This window comes from Chenopodium album, chromosome 8, assembly GCF_948465745.1.
Source record: "Chenopodium album chromosome 8, dcCheAlbu1.1, whole genome shotgun sequence".
Classification (NCBI taxonomy): Eukaryota; Viridiplantae; Streptophyta; class Magnoliopsida; order Caryophyllales; family Amaranthaceae; genus Chenopodium; species Chenopodium album.
The window spans coordinates 38,870,758-38,890,472 of NC_137841.1; positions in this window are offsets into that span (position 1 = coordinate 38,870,758).

The window sequence follows — 19,715 nt, forward strand, 5'->3', positions numbered from 1 at the left end:
TGCGCTGCCATTCGACAGCACTATTAGTGCTTTCTCTCCGATAGTCGAGGAGCTGTTGGGTCCGATCGCTGTTCGGGCCCGTGCCGAGGTAGAGCTAACACGACTTAGCTCCAGGTGCATTCGCCGGTCGACTTTAGCGATGGTCTTTGAGGACGATACGACCACTAGAGAACACCGGGTGCGCATATTTGTGCTTATTTTACTGTCAGGGACCTTTTCCCCTGACAAGGGTAGTCGGGTGCTTCTCTACAACCTTCCTACTCTTCGCATTCTTCAGCTGATCGGGACTTATGATTGGGCCAGCTTGGCCTATGATGACTTCTTGCGGGGTTTGCAAGATTCCTGTTGCCACAGAGCCTTCACAGGAAACATCGCTCTATCTAGCTTCTGGAGAGTCGTAGAGGTATATTTTATCTCTTTAAAAGTTAGCTCTAGACTCTTATTAACATTTGCTGATATTCTTCTATCCTTGAAGATCTGGTTTTACGAGTACTTTCCATCGCTTGCGCCGGCGAGACCATTTCCACGCGAGCTCCCTGTTGGCGCCTATTGGGGAGGTTGCATAAGTGATCAAGTGGCCACTGCCCATGTCCGAGAGCTGATCCTCTCGGTATATTTTTTTTAGCAGTCGACATCTTTGTATTGCCTCTTGATAGAGCATTATCTTATAGACATATTTTGCAGGGGCCCGAGGTAGTATACTGGCCATGGGACGGTCTAGTTATTCCTGCGTTAGCTGCGTAGTACACTGCTGAGTGTCACTACTTTCAGGGGACGTATGAGGCGGCGGCGTACCTTGGAGAGAGAGTTGCTATTCATCTCTCTTCAGAGATCTTTGTCGTCCCTGCTCCTCCACCTCGCCACATGTTCCATTATGCGATGCTGATCAACTTGGGGGAGAAGTCGCCTGCTGGTTCCCCTTGGCGATCTCATGCTAGCTCGGGGCGATGCTACGAGGAGGACTTTCTGCCGTTGTTAGCTCAGCCCCTTTTTTGTCTGAGGAGGCGGCGATATGATTTTTGTCTTTTAGTTCTTTTCAAAGTAGCCCCCAAGTTGTATTTTATTCACTTTGGTTTGCTTTTTAACAGACTGAGCCTGCTGTGTTTGTTCCCCCTCGGATGTCCATCAGCTTTCAGGGTGCCTATGGTCCTGTTGAGGAGATGATTCCTCCAGCTCTTGGGATCAGCGCTTCGTGGAGCGATCCATTCCTCGTCACCAGACTCGGGTGAGTTACTTGCTTGCTATTTGTTTATATTTGTCTCGCATTATTACTGACTTTGTTTCTTGACAGTTCTCGCGCGAGGTGGTGACGACAATGGCGAGGTGCATAGACGCCTTCCGCAGCTAGCTGGTGCGGATGAGGAACGTGGCTTCCTGTTGTCGTGACGACACTGCTTAGGAGGTAGCTTTTTCCTCTTTTGCATTATTTTTTTTTCTATTTTCTTCGCATCTGACTTGATTTATTTTCGTAGGGACAACCTATCCCTTCGCGTCCTCGGACGAAACCCGAGGCTAGGAGGGAGCTTGCGGCTCGAGGCGTCGTCGCACTACTTCTGGTGGCCGAGGCGGCCGATCTGACGTTGATCGGACCGAGGCAGTGGAGGGCTCGGGTTCTTCCTCTGAGGGTGCACGAACTGCGCCAATGGGCCAAGGAGAGGCGACATCGGCTTCTGTAGGTGGTGGGACGTACGAGGTCGGCTCATCGTCGCAACAGCCTTCGCAGTCTTAGCCTTTGCTGATTCATCACTAAGGTGACCCTGGGTGGACAGGTCCTGAGTTGAGGTTTCCGACTCGTGGCGAGTCCGGAGCTAGTGAGGAGCATACTCCTCGGTTTGCAATGTTCTTTGACATGATGAACATCTCTCATCATCTGCGCCCTCCAGCACTATAGTTGTACTTGTGTTTTTTTTATTTTGACTGTTGTAGGACTTTGCCAACTTACTCATTTAACAGACATATTTGTATATACAAACTATTATCTATTATGACTGTTTTATCTTTGCGTTTTATTTATCATTTTTATGTGCATATGTGTGTGTGCAAAAAAATTGTGATTAATTTTGCGCAAAAATTTCCGTCATTTTTATTACTAATGGAGGGTATCTGACTTTCTCCCCTAAAAAGAAAAAAATGAAAAATAATCGGACTTAAAGCAAACCTAAAATTAAGCTTGAATAAATCCAAAAAGAAAAAGAATGAAAATATATTAAATTAATATGTGTGGGGATAATTTAACAAAGTGCGAAATTGTAAAGTCATTGTATGAATTCGAGTCATAGCCAGGAAAAACGCGGTTTGCATAGCATGCTGAGGAAGCGTTGTCGCGCCACTTGTCGCCACGCGCTTTGCGCTGTCGCCAGGCGACAGACTCTGTCGCAAGGCGATAAGCTTGTCGTCTGGCGCTGCAATGCGCTGCCTTCGAATCCTTTCCGGAGTCAAACTGCATCGATTTTGTAAATAAATAGCCCCCTAATATGCCTATTTTCTGTATAATTCGAACATATTAGTTATAGTCTTAGCTTCTCAACAAATAATCATGTCTTTAGTCACTAAGAGTTTTAGCAATTTTACTCGTGAATTGTGTCGGTCTTTAACTGCTAAAGAGAGAAAAGAACTCGACTGTTTTCACATGGGAGGTATTTATGGTATTAAGGGGATAGATCTTGACATAGATTTTATTTATACCTCCTTAGAATATTGGGATACAGATACACATTGCTTTAGACTAGGGTGTAATGAAATTAGCCCTTTACCGGAAGAATTTGGTGCCATCCTAGGCTTCCCTTCATTAGATCTTGCGATAATCCCTAGAGTGAATGAGTATTATTAAAAAGATTTTGAGCGCTTCTTTAATTTAAAAGACAGAGATCTATCAAATATTGTAGATGGTAGCGTAACCAATCTAAAAGAATTTGCACGCCACTACTTTGATAGACCTTATTCTTAATCTTTTCATGTTTATAGAAGATGGGCTTTTCTCTTTTGTATGCTTAACCAATATCTTTTCACTAGTGGTAGAACTAATGAGGGTCAAGCAATTATATTAACTGTCTTGGAGCAAATTGAATCTAGAAGGAATCCAATGCCATTAATTGTGGGAGAGACTATGCTTAGTCTAGATTAATTATAGAAAAATCTAAAAGCACCTTTTCGTGGCTCTGAAATTTTATTACAGGTAAAAAAAAATATTTTTAATAACAAAAATCAAAAACATATTTTTGTATAGTAATACTAATTATTTACGTTGAATTTTTTTACAGATTTGGCTAATGGAGAGACTAGAATTAATTAGTCCTCCAGACAACATTGAAAAATACACTCCAAATTGCTTTGTAAGGCGAAAGAAGCGTTTCTCTAAGATGGGTCGCCATGAGTAGAATAAAGTCAAGTGGGTCATCCCATGGTGAAAAATAGAGAAGATGGTTGGTGTCAACAAGCAACCCTTCTGCCGTCTTCCAAACTTAACCAAGATGACTTTTTATGATCCCTGCAGGGTAAAAAGGCAGTGCAGTCTACTTCAAACAATTCCTTCTAGGGGAACTCCGTCGTCCATATGAATTCCTTGTTTCACAAGAAACAGAGAAATTTGACACATATTGGAGTGCTAGGCCTTTATGGGAAGTGATTTTCCTTGCCCAATGATGTGAAGAGATGGCTTCTTAATAAGCCTACAAAGGACATGAAGAAAAATTAGAGTAGAACCAATGTGAAGAACCGTCTAGGTGACAAAATGATTCCTATTAGGGAACACTTGGGTGAAAAAGTTGAATTTAAAACACGTATGCCTAAGAAGAAATACAAAACTAAGGATAAAGGGAAAAGAAAAGCTGACACTTCAGAAACGAAGGTTTGGGTAGAAAAGAAGCATGGAATCCTAGATAAAGGAGAAACCATTTACTCTAAAATTGAATGTCGGTCCCATAAAGGATGCCTACTAGCTAAAGTCATGGATGATGAAGAGGATGCAGATAAAAATTTGAAGAGGGCAAAGAAAGAGAAGAAAGATTGAAGCATTGCTTAACTTCCAATTTATTAGACTAGTTTAAATTTTAAGTCAATTTATTTTATTAAGCTTTTATTTAAATTCCATCAATAATGTAATTTTTATTTTATTAATGCAATTAAATCGACTTTTAAATTTAATTTATTAAAGCAATGAAAACAACTTAAATTATTTTCCAAAAGTCGAAAATTCTCCAAAGTACACAAAAATTTGCCCAGATATTTGCAAAAAATCGGCACCGTTGTTTTGCGTCTGTCGCCAGACGTTGCTATTTGTCGTCGGGCGACAAGCTTTGTCGCCTTGCGCTGTAGTCTGTCGTCTGGCGACAGACTCCTTTTTGTAGCGCTGCTATTGCGTTGAATTTTTTTATTGCTTCTGGGACACAAGGTTTGCAAAAATTAAAGTGGCCGCACCCTGTAAAGGGTTGCCTACGTATCCTTTCCTAAGGAATTAGGCCAAACGCAGCTCTATTGAGTTTTCTACTCAAGTAATTATGGGTATTACTTTTTATGTTGGCCAAGGTTCGTCATGTTTGAAAACTCATTGCCATCCATATCTGTTAGTTTTGTCGCACCTGCTGACAGAATGGTTTTGACGATATATGGTCCGGACCAATTAGGCCTAAATTTGTATCTTGGATCTAAAACATTTTTCCTTATAGATTTTAACACCAAGTCTCCTACTTTGATGTTTCTTGTCTTAACCTTCTAGTCCATTCGACTTCATCGAGTTTTCTTTCTAATGAAATGCGTAGAGACGGTATCTCTAGCTCTACAGGTTGTACAACATCCATTCCATAAACCAAGGAGAATGACGTATTTCCTATTGATGTGCGAATTGACGTACGATAACCCCAAAGTGCGAAATGGATTTTGTCAGGCAAATCCTTGTAGTTTTATGTCATTTTCTTGATGATAGTCTTTAGATTTTTATTAGCCACCTCAACTGCCCCATTTGCTTGAGGTCTATAAGGGGAAGAGTGATGATGTTGAATACCATATTTTTGTAAAAATTCTTCACATTCTGCTTGAAAGTGAGTTCCGTTGTCACTTATCATCTCATGTGGGACTCCACATCGACAAATAATATTCCTTTCGATAAAGAGTGCTACATGTTTTGCAGTGAGTTTAGCATATGACTGTGCTTCAACCTACTTTGTGAAGTAATCAATTGCTACTAGGATGTATTCGTGACCTCCTGTCCCGGGAGGGGTAATTTTACCGATAATATCAATTCCCCATGTAGAGAATGGCCATGGTGAAGTGTAGGTGTAGAGTAGAGATGGAGGAACATGTTGTAAGTTAGCGTAAATTTGGCATTTAGGGCACCTTTTTACATTATTGATGACAATCCCTATTCATGGTAGTCCAATAATACCCTTCTCGCATTATCTTTTGGACTAGCATTTTGCCATTAACATGGGTTTCACAAATGCCTTTGTAGACTATCCTCATAGCTCTTTGGGCTTCTTTTTTCCCTACACATAAGAGAGCTCGACCCTTAGGTACCCTTTTATGTAGCTCATTGTTTATGAGTACGTATTGGGAAGCCAAGAGTCTTAGTGCTCATTTTTCTCTATTGTCAGCATGAGGAGGATATTCTCCTTTGGTGACGTAATTGAGTATATCCGTATACCATGGTTCTTCTTCTTCTTCATCGTGGACCACTTCATCATCTTCTGTAGCTTAAATGTAAACCGGTTTATGCCTTTTCTCTATGGTTAGAGGCATTTGCTCGATTTCCGTAGGAATCCTAACCATTGAGGCTAGTCTTGTAAAGGCATCAGCAAATTAATCTTCCTCTCTAGGTAGATAGGTGTATTCTACCTTTTCAACCTAGTTGGTGAGAGTTTCCAAATTAGTTTGGTAAGGGGCTAGACTTTCACTCCTTACTTTCTATCTTTTGGAAATTTGGTTGATGATCAAAGAAGAGTCTCCGAACATTCGTAATTTCTTTACTCCCAATGCCAAAGCTGTTTCGAGGCCTACCACACATGCTTCGTATTCAGCAGCGTTGTTGGTAACGTCGAAATCTAGCTTTATAGAGATTGGAACATGCTCTTCTTTAGGTGATACTAATAATACTCCAATGCCACATCCTTTTTGGTTTGAGGCTCCATCGAAGTATAAAGTCCAAGTATCATCTTCTGTAACCATCAAGTCTTCATCTGGAAAATCGTTGTCATGTACTGGCGTCGAATCTTTTATTGGGAAAATCTGCTAGGAAGTTCGAGACCACAGATCCTTTGATAGCCTTTTGAGGCATGAATCTTACATCAAATTGGGCTAAATTGACTATCCACCTTGAAATGCGCCCATTGAGTGTAGACTTTTCGAAACTATAAAGACTATATGCACGAGCATGTAATGTCTTAGCTGGGTTGTAGCCTACACTAATGCGAGGCACAATTTCTCAAGCGGTGTGTAGCGTACTTCATAATCGAGTATTTTATTGCTTAGATAGTAGATTGCATTTTCTTTTCCTTCTACCTCTTGTGCAAGCATAGCCCCCATTGTCTCCTTGGTGACTGTTAAGAACAACCTAAGAGGGATCCCTGGAAGCGTTGGTGCTAATACGGGAGGATTTATCAGATGGGCTTTGATCTTTTCAAAGGCTTTTTGACACTCATCGTCCCATATTAATGGCACATTCTTTTGTAACTTCTTGAATATTTGTTCGCATATCGTTGTTAGCTTCGATATGAACCTACTTATATATTGCAACCGTCCAATAAATCCTCGAATTTGCTTTTCGGTTTTGGGAGGTGGCATTGACATAATCGCCTTGATCTTGGTTGGGTCTATATCTATTCCTCTAGAGCTTATAACGTATCCCAAGAGCTTGCCTGAGGTGACTCTAAAAGCACACTTTGATGGATTCAACCTCATGTTGTATTTTCTTAGTCTTTCGAAAAATTTTCTTAAGGCTACTTGATGTCCTGGGCAATCTTTTGATTTCACGATCATATCGTCCACATATACTTCAACCTCTTTGTGGATAATATCATGGAGTAGGGGAGCTGCTGCTCGTTGGTAAGTAGCACCCGCGTTTTTCAACCCGAATGGCATTACCGTGTAACAGTAAGTACCCCAAGGTGTTATAAATGTAGTTTTCTCCATGCCTTCTTCCGCCATGAGAATCTGGTTGTACCCCGCGTATCCATCCATAAATGAGAGAAGCGCATGTTTTGTTGTATTATTTACTAAAATATCGATGTGTGGTAAAGGGAAGTCGTCCTTTGGACTTGCCTTATTTAAATCTCGATAGTCGACACACATTCTTAACCTTCCATCTTTCTTTGAAACTGGGACCACATTTGCTACCCATTCAGGGTATTTGGATACCCAAATAAAACATGTAGTTATTTGCTTTTGAACTTCTTCTTTTATTTTAAGAGCTACGTCGGGTTTCATTCGACGCAGCTTTTGTTTTATATGTTTCATTTCCGGAATTAGTGGTATAGTGTGTTGAACTATTTCTCTATTAATGCCTGGCATATCTTCATATGACCAAGCAAATACATCGATAAATCCTTTGAGTAGATTAATTAAATTGGTTCTTTCTTCTTTATTTTGTGTTAATTCGATTTTAACTTCTCTTTTAATGGTTGAACCATTTGAGATATCAATCGTTTCAGTATCCTTAATTACCGGTGTTTTCATTTCAAGTGTTTCGATTGCTTTAATAATTTATTTGTCATTTTCATTGTTAGTTAAGCAATGCTCGTCATCTTGGGTTAATGAATAACACGATGAGTAAGAGGAAGAAGACATGTTATTAAATTCAGAAATCATTACATCGAATAAATAAATGTCCTCAGGGACTTGATTGCTAACTATCCTAGGAGTAGATGCTAACATAGAAGAAGGAGAAGAAGAAAGAGGTGCTACAGCTAAGGACTTAGGAGACCCTACAGGAAAAGACTCTGACTCTGACTCTGACTTAGACGACTCTTCAAACACTGGTCCTTGTCCTGTTGTTATTGATATTTTTCTTCCTCTCGGAGTAGTCACCTTGATTGTCTTACACCATCCTTGTACTAAACCCTCTGCTGGAGTAATGAGGTTCGAAGAGTTTGTAGGACTGTTTCAATGAGCGAGGAGTTATCCTCTATGTACTTTGGCTCATCCTTCTCACGCCCAAAGAGGAGTCCCATGACGTTGAAGTCAAAGCATGGGGATGCTTTCTCCTTGCGAATAGGAGTTGGGATCTCATCTAGAAAGTAACAATCCAGAAAGATTTTGAACCCAGGTTGCCTTATGCCATTTACAACGAAAGGTTCAGGAAATTCGTAGCATGGATAGTCCTTTCCTTCTCTTATGAACTGTCCTTTGAGAGTAAGAGGATATTGCTCCATTGGGATTGCTTTCTTTTGGGTGCGAACATTCCTACACGCTTTAGACCTTTCATGGGCTCGCTTAAGATCTTCTCGAGTCGGTTCGAAGCCAAGTCCGAAAGTGTCTAACTTAGGGAGGCCAAGTAATTCCATTTGTTTTGCTATCTCCTTTTTCTTTCCTAGAGTCTTTTCCAGGAAAGTGTCCCTGTCTCTTGAGAATAGCATTTACCTTCATATTAGAGTGGGGGTCGTGACAAAGAGGGGTTCTTTCATCCTCCTCGATTAAGGAGACCTCTTCATTAAAGCCCCACAAGTCTTCATCATTCTCATCGTGCTCCACATTAATAATCGGATTTTCGACGGCTTTGATTCTCATTGGTGAAGCATCGATTTTTAATAGGGATCCCTTTAACTATTGTAATCCCCCGTATTTTTAAAATATTTTATAAATGAAATTTTATTTTATTTATAATATTTATTTATTATTTTCCGGAATTTAATTTCAAAAGTTTCAAATTATTAATATTGGTCGAAAATTATTTTAGCACAAACTATTTTATGAACCAATGTTCTACAATTCATGATCATACAAACAAAGCCTAGTCCATTTTATTTACCTAATTGGCCCATTAATTTTATGAGGCCCAATTCTCTTACTTACCCTACAATATTCTCTCCTATAAATACTCCATTAATCCCCAAAAATTTCCCACACAAAAAGGTTAGTCTTATTTTCTCTCTCCTTTGTTTTATTAATTTGTATAATTATAATTATTGATTTATGGATTTTGATTTTATTGTTTGAAAGTAATTTTATTAGTATCAAGTTGTATTTTGATGATTAAACTTTATAATTTTAGATTTTATAATGTCATAATTTTCAGATTTTGTAAATTTTATAACCTAGGGTTTTTAATCATTGAAAATCATGATTTTGGGGATTTTATGAACAATTGATTTAGGGCTTTTATAGTAATGATGTTTTAAAATTTTGGTGATTATAACTAATGATTAGTTTAACTTAATTCCAGATTATCTTGAACATGTAAATTCGTGTTTTAATTTTTAGATTTACGTTTGTTAATATTAATCCCGTTTTAATCCCGATCAGGTTCTAAACTCATCCGATATTGACAAAAAAGTAGTGTTTTCCATGTGGAAACAATGTTGTAAGAAAGACTCACTACCTTTGGTAGTGAGAATCTCGTGGCCAAATTCAGCCTCTAAATATGATTTTCGGGCAGTTTTTTTATTTTAACGAAGTTTTTTTATAATTAAAATATTATCCTTGAGTTTGATTGATAAAATTAATCATGTTTAAAGTTAATTAAGCATAAATATATGTTTTTATTGAAGTTTTAAGTGCTAGAAATAGTTTCTAAGTACTACTTTTGATGTTTTATAAAGAGGGTTTAATCACCCATTAAAAAGGGAGATTATTAGGGGTTTTTAAATAATTTAAACTTGCTGTAATTTCATGTATAAGAGTGTATTTTAAGTTTTTTATGAAGAAAACTTAAAGAACTATATATAAGCCTTTAATTTTAACTAAAGGGAAGGTTTTAAAGTGTTGTTTGATTTGGATTTTGAAGGTTTTAAAGTAAGTTAGTATTGCTGTAAATTTGATTGATTGGGTATTGATTGAGATGTTATAGTTTGGTTTAGGAGAGGAGTTTATTGAAGGTGATTTCTAGTTAGTAAAGTGGCATACCAATTCGTTTCCTCAAGGTACGTACAAGTTACGAAACCTTTCTTGTAGGTGCATGTTTTAAGGATGGATCGAGAACTTAGTATAATGTATAGGATTGACCGGGTTAAATTGTTTGGTTATACATTGTGAATTTCAAATGATGTGCACTAGCTTATAATGCAAGTATTATTTGTGATCTAATTATGCATGGTGCGCTTAAAGGCAAAGGTATGTGATTGGTAAAAAGATTAATTTATTACTCATTCATGATTATGCAAACAGGATGAGTAAAGGAAGGATTTAAGTCTTATAAGAAGAGGTTAAGGTTTTGGGGTGCCTTATGCACTCAAGGTGTTTATACACCGAGGTAGTAAAGGATTAAATAATAAGTGTTGTTTGTCACTAATAAATCAAGAATCGAAATTGGAAACTTGTCTTGGTTGATTGAATTGAGTTTAGAATGTTTGTATTGTTATGTATATGAGTCATCACCAAGTCTAAACCTGTAAATCACGTAAAGTGCAAGATGGATGAGCAATAAAACTCTGCATTGGTGCACTTCTTGAGTAATGACAATCAGAGGTTGGGGTACATGAGGTATTAGCCGTGTACTTTTCTCGAGGCCGTCTAATCTACAAGTCTCTTATTTCAAATATATTTTTTTTTTAAACTAGGAGTTAGGTGAGATCTCATACTAACTACGGTCACGGAGTCGCGCCCGTGGTCGTTGGATGTTTATTGATGTTTCCGAAAGGAGGCATGGGGTTTTTCTTTTATTGATGTTCCAAATGGGACATGGGTTGGACAACCTTGTCTATTGCTAAATCCAATGAAATAAATAAATAAGTCAGTTAATATTAACTAGTGAAGTCTTAATAAGTTTGATGGTTGAGTCATGTGCCGAGTCTATAAACTAATGATGCGTAATAGTTGATTATTAGTAGCATGTTACGGATTTCTTTTATGTTTTGCAGCTTGTATGTACTCAGCTTTGCTGATTGCGTGCTTTATGTGTCTTTCTTTGGTCATGGCCTTCACCTTTCAATGACCCTGTGACGATCCAATTTTTACACTTGTAATATTGGGGAGCAGATTAACCACAGGTTCTTACATATATATGCAGCATTCGAATCATGGTTGTGGGATTTTGAGTGGAGAGTTGGTTATTATTCGCAGTTTATTTCTTTTCATAAGTTTGAATTTATTTAAACTCTGGCTTTATTTATTTACTAATTTTGAAGGGTTTTGAATAAGGGCCTTAATGGTTCCAATTTGTATGATTTAATTTAGTTTTGGTTATTGGTTTTGAAACTTCTTTATAACTGAGTTAGTTTTTCCGCTGCTATTTTCTGATAAAGCCTTAACGTTTGAACACGTGGCGGTAGCACGCCAGTAATTCTCTTGGATTTTCTTTAGGGTATTTACAGATTTTAAGAGAGAATTATTGGGGTGTTACAACTATAGCCTTTACTTGGTGGTGATGAGATGAAGCGACGACCTTGAGGTCGTGAAGCAAAGGGCGTCCCAAAAATAGGTTGAAGGAAGCCTTAATATCTACCACTTGGAAGGTAGTGGCATGTTCTATTGCTCCCGCCGTCACATTCACGGTGATTTTTCCAGGAGCTTGGCGACGGGTATTATCGTAGGCTCTTATTCCTTGTGTTGACGGGGTTAAATCTTCATCCCTTATTCTTACTATTCTTGCAGTTCTGAGTGGACAGACATTGATTGCCGATCCGTTGTCTACGAGAGTCATTGCGACATTCATCCTCTTGCAGACTAATGTGAGGTTTAAATCCTTGTAATGCTTGTCACCTTCAAGAGGTAAATCATTGTCAGAAAAGGTGATTAGATTGATAAGACTAGGGAGATCACTCGTAAGGAAGTTAGCCAACCCCTCAGGAGTGGTTTCGGAATCTATCCCTATCTTATCCAAGGCGTTCATTACCGCTAGCCTATGTTCTCGGGATGTAGCTAGAAGTTTCCATACGTTCATTTTGACCTTAGTCTTCTTGAATTGTTTGACAACATCGTTTCCTCTATAATTGGTATGGGAACTTGTTGCAAGGTGGGAATAGGTTGTGTAGAGATGGGAGATTGCATTCTCCCAAATCTTGTGACTTTGTCTATGGGTGAATCTTCTTCATCCCAAAAATCGCTTATCGGATATATAACTAAAACTGGAGGTTCTTCCATATCCTTATGATATACGTCTTCATCATCGCTGTTCCAAACCCCATTGATGCTAATATCTTGTTCTTGTGGGATTTGAACTAGCTTCTTGTTATCAATAATCTTCTAAATGAAATCTTTGAATTTAAAATAGTTCTCAATGGTATGTCCCCCTGATTGATGGTATGGACCATAGAACCTCTCTGTCCTCTTTAATGACTCAAATGGTCTCGGTTTGAGAGGTTTGACATTACCACTCTCGGAGAGAATTTTGAACATATTAGCATAGGAAGTCCCAATTAGAGTGTAGGGCTTGCTACTCTTCTTGGGTGTGTCAATTACTTGGCGAGGGAATGGTTTCTTCTCCGTAGGTGGAACTTTAACCTGCTTGCTTTGAAGCTCCTTTCCTTGTTTCTTCGCTAATTCAATAGCTTCACGCAAGAAGTTTATTCCCTCTCACATTGATCGTATGAGATTCCATACTTCTTCCTTAGTTGCAGGCTCTTGTTCCAAAGGAAAATCACTCATGGCATCGAAAAAGGTTTCCACCTCTTCTTCGATAGCATGAATTTCTTCAACTGGTTTGATGAGGGATGATGGATCAACATGGTTTTCCTCATCAGAGATAGCCAAAGAATCAGAGAGGGGTGCATTGTTAATGCTTTGCTTCTTGCTTGCAAGGGGAAATGGAAGCTTATTGTTGTCAATCAAGTCTTGGATAGCTTCTTTAAGCTTCCCACAGTTTTTAGTGAGATGGCCCCTGCCTTGATGGTATTTGCAATGTGCATTGGGGTTCCAGTTAGCTGTTCTCTTTTTAACTGGTGGATCTTCGAATGGTCCAATAGGAGTTATAAGACCTTTTGCATTCAGTTGGTCGAATGCGGTGTCATAACTCATACCAATAGGAGTAAAGTTCCTCCTAAATGGTTTCTTTTGTCCTTGGTTGTTCATAGCCTGGACTTCACTCAAATTAAAGGTGCTAACATTATTTGAGTGGGTGGTTTTGGAAGAAGAAGGATTGTCATTCTTCTTGCCCTTCCAGCCACTGTTAGAGTTATTATTAGCTGCTTTTTGTTTAGCAAGGTTAATTTCAATGTTAATCCCAATGTCATAGACGGCCTTGAAAGTATGCAAGTTGTTTTGGTATTTAAGATGCTTGGAGTACTTTTCTTGGAGTTACTTAATGAATATCCTCACAGATTCTTTTTCACTTGGTACTTCAATCATCCTAGCATAGGTTTCTCTCCATTTATTAAAGAAAGAAGTGAAGCCTTCATTCTCATTTTTTTTTTAAGTATTTCAAGTTCTCTTTGATCAGTTTCAACTTGAATATTGCATTTATACCTATCAATGAAAGTGTTTACAATTGATTCCCATGTAGAGGTTTTCTCTTTCTCAAGGGAAAAGAACCATTGTTGGCAAACGGTTTCAAGAGATAAGGAAAATAAAGAATGAAATACTTTTCTATCAATCCACTTAATATTCATTATAGTTTCAAAGGCTCTTAAATGAAAATAAGGGTTATCAGTTGCCTTGAACTTTGGGATGTCGTTGGCATTGAACTTCTGCGAAAGAAGCTCCTTGTCCACCGAGACCCCTTGCGAGCTAATGCCTTGGAACCTGTAATCATTAGATATCTTGCTCAAGCTCTCTTGCATGAGCTCCATTTGTTGTTGCTTCACAGGGTCATTAATTTGGAGAGTAAAGGTCTTTAGCAACTCAGTAACACCAGCCATTTGCTTCTTGAGCTCATTGACTTCTTCTTGACACGCCATTATCTTCTTAGCTTTTCTTTTCCGACCGATTGGTTTATCAAAAAGTTGTACTTGAACGAAAAGGTTGGCTCTGATCAAACGCCTTTCCTTTCTTAACCATGCGCTACAAATTAAACCATTTTATTTATTTTAATAACTTGACTAAAATTGACTTTGACTTAACGGGTTTATAAAAAAAAATAATAATAAAGCAAAAATAGGGTGCATAGGGTGTATATTTTTGGGAATCAAATATATGGGTTCAAACAAGTTGTTTAATTGGAGGATTAATATCCGACTTACCCCCCTATAAAAATGACGGAAAACACGCGCATACGAGACTCTCTAGACATGGTCAAAGTGTACATACATATTAGTGTGTTTTTTTTTTTTGTGAGTACAAGTGACATGCTTTGACTCTTGTGTAAGACCATGGGACTAAGTGCTTAGACTCAATTAAGGACTAAACAAGGTTACTACCATTAACAAAATAATCAAACTGATTAAAAAAATTGTTTAATTAGACTCGTCGTGATGACTCGAGCAAAATTCATAACTGTCGCCAAAGCAACATGACTGTCATCGTACACAGTAGTGCAGCGCCAGACGACAGAGTTGTCACTCGACGTTGCGCAATAGCGCTTGGCGCTGCAGCCTAAATCTTTGCGCCATTACAGGAACATTAATCTGGACTGCTTTCAGTATTTTTACTTTACGGGACTGGCCTAAAGTCGTACTAAGTCAGTTCTGATTAATTTAATAAGCTTTAATTACTCAAATTGATTAATTAATTAATTTAGGCAAAGTTTTTTTTAGTCATTAATTAGTTTATTTAGGCTTAAACAAAAGTCAAACAAACGGTTAGAAAAAACATATAGAGTTTGCACAACAAATAATGCACAAATAGTAAAGTAGGCACAATATGATGCAATGAGTTTGCAACCTAACCATGGCTCTAGTTCTCTAAAGTTCGGGATATGGGTTATTCAAAGAGGGTCCATGGTTATGAGTCCGGATGCACCGCGCGGAAGCCTTACCTTTAAAAGGGTTGGCGCGAGTGGATATGACCCCGTAAGATAAACTTGCTTCCATGGTTTGGTGAATTCAACATTCTCGGATGTACCCTTTGTTGCTCAAAGCGTTCAATCAGGTAGATGGAGCATGAATTCCCAAAGGGTTATGTCCATATGTCGAACACATATGGGTTTCAGAAAAAGTGAGAAAAACTCAATTTGGAAGTAAAATCGAGTTAACAGTGCTAGAACTGGTCGAAAAAAGAACTCATATTTCTGGCTCGGTATTGGAAGAACGCAGCGCCAGCCAACCGGGACTGTCGCCGCGATAAGAGCCCTGTCGCTTGGCGACAAAATTGTCGCTCGGTGTAAGGAGGGTGATCCTATCGTAGGGGGTCCTTCCTTAGATGTCCATGGCCATTTAAAAGCCTAGGACTTTACACTTATTAGGGTGTATTAGGATTTGGATTCTTGACTGTTTGGGAGACCTTGAATTAGAAATATAATGATACTCTCGTCACGCTTTTTTGTAAGAAACAAGTAGGAGTCGCCAATGAGTTTTAGGAAAACTCATAGACCTCGTTCACGCCTTTCTTCCTTGTGGAGTTCATGGAATAATTAGCACGAATCGTAAGTTCATCCATGTCCAAATTGGTCTACATAAACTAGAAGTGAGTTCGGGAGCGAGGGTACTAAAATAACGTTCCTTTTAGGGAGGAATCACTATTCTAGCCCTAGCACGACCTCTACTAGCTCTTCCTTTTTCACAATTTCATTACCAAAAAATATATGCAACGTGATACCTAAAGAATAAGTTAGTTGATTTTATTTACAAGCATTAATCAAGTAGGAATTACCTTGCAGAAGTCGTTATTCTTTGTTTAATCCATATTCGTGAAAAGAACAAAATAAACAATATTCGCCTTGTCTTAAGTGATAAAACAACAATTAATTATCAAACTATATTCTTGATCAACAAAAGAATACTATGTGAATTAATTAATTAAAAGTTTTTTTAAAGTTATCAAAAAACACTATTCATTCAATTAAAGTTATTTAAACAATAAAGGAAAAGTGATTTATCTAAGTGCTCATGAAACTAATCGTTCTTCTTTGATGATAAATCTCCGTTTAATGTGTTTATGGACTTTCTTTCTTATTTCTGTCTTCAATAGCTTCAATGGATGGATTAGGATTAAAGAGTAGTTGGGAAGAAAGAGGGAAAAGTAGTATGATAGTAAGAGAAGTAGAGAGATTAGAGTTTTGAGAATAATAGGTTTTTAATTCTAATTTTTCCGGTCCTTGTAATGCTGAACGAAGACCCCTATTTATAGGCCTAGGGATCTAGGTTTAGGGTTTTAAAGTCGTGCCTTCAAGTGGCACGCGCAACTCTCTGTGTCGCGCGCGCCAAGCGCGCGCAACTGATTGGGTTGCGCTGGTTTACGGTTTGCCTTATATGAAAGCGCGTTTTTACAACTTCCATAACTTTTGATTGCGTAGTCGGATTAAGGCGTGTGAGATATCATTGGAAATCTCTGAATGTCTACTTTCAAATTTTGTTCAAATTAAGTTAAAATATATTATTTATCAAAAGGTATTACCGTTGGAGTGCAAGGTTGTCGGTTTAGGGCCCGGTTTAGTGTTTTGATCATAACTTCTTCGTTTTGGCTCGGAATTGGGCTTATAATATACCGTTGGAAAGATATTTGAAAGGGCTATCCATCTGTATAGGACGTGCATGGGAATTTGATGGTTGGTTTATATGTTTGGCTCGGTGTTCAACAATGTAGGTTCTATTGGATCCAAACATTGCATTTGAAGCATTTGTGTCCGTTATTAATCAAGTTTAAGCATGTCTGAACACGTTTTAGGACTAATTAGTAATCAGATAAGGCTTTAAGATAACTTGGTCTCAAATATTGGTTTTAACTTACTTCATAATGCTTTTCGTAGTCCATAAACACTTCAACTTTGACCTAACATGAAGAATAGATTTTTGTAACATCAACGCACTTCCTTTCGGAACAAGAGGCCTAAAGTAGGTGTCTATAGTTAGCCCCCACTTTAATCAAGTCTAGAATAGACGATGATCAAAGTAGTCAAGGAAATAAATCCGAGACTCATTCCGCAAAGTTTTCAAAGAATAGAGAATCTTTCAGAAATGTTAAGGATGTGGAAACAATCCTTGGTTGGCTAAGTGTTTGAAACAAGTAGCTATTAAGGCTAGGAAAAGTTTTTTCCTAGTCTTACGCGCTAAAGAATATAGATTGATCCTTTGCAATTGTAGAACGCGATTACAAGTAAAGGTGTTATGGGTGATGTCAAGTCGTGAGAGATCGGTTTTAAAAAAGAATAAAAGGGGATGATTTCCTCTTAATTGTGTCATCGTTAGTCTAAAGTCCCTTGATATGTCATTGAAACTTTAGCCTGACTTTAACAAAGTAAAAAGATAAAAAAAAAAAGGCGTTTTCGGTATTCGAGCCGGATGTCCACAAGATAGAAATACATGTCTCAAGACTGGAGGCATTTTGTCCACAAGATGAGTACACATGTCTCAGGACTGGGGGCACGTGACTACATAGGCGCGACGTTGTCTCGTCGCTTCTTTATAAAGGGGGTGGACGGACACCCTAAATGTCCGGTAAGCTAGTAAGCTCACTAACTACCGTATTTGCTTCCAATCAAGAAGTGTCTGTTCCTGATGGTTTGGCGCGCCTGTCGACTCGTGAGCTAATGCCTAAAGTAATCCTCTACCTTTTAGTTCCGAGTGGTAGATCTTGAAAAGCTTGGGCTGAAGTAAAATTTTACGCAACACCTACGCCGTACAATTTTGCCTTGTACGATACGCCTTTTGCCTTCTTACGCTGCATTACAACGCCTTCCTTTTTGCTTCGGACGTGAAAAAAGAAGAAAAGCCGGACATTTATAACTTTAGTGTAGTAAAATGGCAAACCTGTCTATGTGTGCTTTTACGTAAGCACCACCACGGAAAGTCTTAAGACACTCTTCTGAAAAACGTTCAAAACGTATGATTAGAGAAGGCACAAAGCACGATGTGCATACAAAATGATGCAAAAAAGCTATCAAAGAAGAAAATAAACTACTGGAAGTAAAGCAATTTTAAAAGATTTCGATAATTCGTGAGTTATTATGTCTAACAACGTACAAAATCGTTGGGAAAAATTCAAAACGGATCAAAATCTGAGTATTGGTCTTTTGAGTGACCAGTGTCCGCGCGCAACATAGTATGTCGCGCCGGCCAGGCGCGCGCAAGAATATAAGTTGTGATGGGATGCCACACGCAACTTGATGAGTTGCGCGCAACATTTGAATTAGTAAAAAGATTTGGAGAAGCGCGATTTGCAGCTCACTATCTTCTTCTCCTCCTTCTCTAATTTTGATCTCTTTCCATTTTGGTTGTCGTTTTAAAGCTAAGGAAAGTAAATCTTTCTCCTTTTATTCTACCAGACTTTGATCTTGGTCAATAAAGAAAATGGAAAAATCGAATGAAGAATCCTAACAAAAGTTGGGGTTTTCGATTCGATTTGTTGTCATGAATTTGTTTGTTTGTTTGTTGTTGTGACATGTTTAAGCCATATATTGCAACAAATTCATGTGAAGTGATAAAGTATTGATCCTATATGAGCATGTCAAGCATATATGTGTGTTTTTTTTTTTTTTTTTTTTTTTTCATTCTAATTTTGACTTTGTGCTTGAACTTTATTTCTCTTTTTTTTTTTCCTCACATAGACTATACTTGTTAATTTTAATGTAAATTGAAGTGTTTAGAACACAATTATGTATTAATATTATAAATGAAATTTTGAACTTTTATAATAGCATGAATTTGTTGTTGCGACTTAATTTTTTTTTTCATGCGTAAGTTGCAAAATTGGTTTTATCAATGATAAAAAATAACCGATGGTTATTATTATTCACTTGTAAAACTGTGATTTCAAGATTTCCACAAAACTAGTTAGTTTTAGGATATTCTTGAAGAGATCATCGAACTGGAATAGTTTGGCTACTTCGGGCTTTTGAGCCCCCATTTTATGTTTTCGAATATTGTAGCCCCCAATGTTGGGTGACTTTGATGACTTGTTTGTTTTTTAATAATTAGACCCTTTCATGTTGCTTGAAATGGGTCTAGAAATCTCGTGTTTCGTCTTATTATGATAACAACTAGGATCTTGGAAACGATTAAACTAGTGTGTTTAAATCATTTTTTGACCATTCATAGTTTTAACAAAGAAATTTGCTAAGTCTACTAATATTGGTCGTTCATTAGAATAAGTTAGGGGAAAAATGAAATGTTGTTCAAATTTTTCATCTATTCTTGCTACTTTTGAATTCTTTCTTTTGAGTTCAAATTTTGTCACTGTTTTGAAGCTCGAGAAAATAGATGTTATCCTCCTTGCGAAATTCCAATGTGTGCAACAATGGAGAATAATTTAGAATGAAGACTCCTTAATTTCGAATTTAGGAGTTTTTTGTTTAAATTCTAACTCATGAAATTGTTTGTCTTATGTTAATAATGTGTCTTGATTCAATTTTCATGATGAATGATAGAGTACTAAACTTTCGTATGAGCAATTATCATGATTTTGTTGCTCTACAATAGTCACACTCTCTAATCTCTAGAGTAAATTGAAGTATTGAAACAACAATTATGCACTAAGATTAGTTCTTGAAGTTGAACTTGAAAATGGCTCGAATATGTAACTTGTTTCATGGCCAAGTTCAGTTG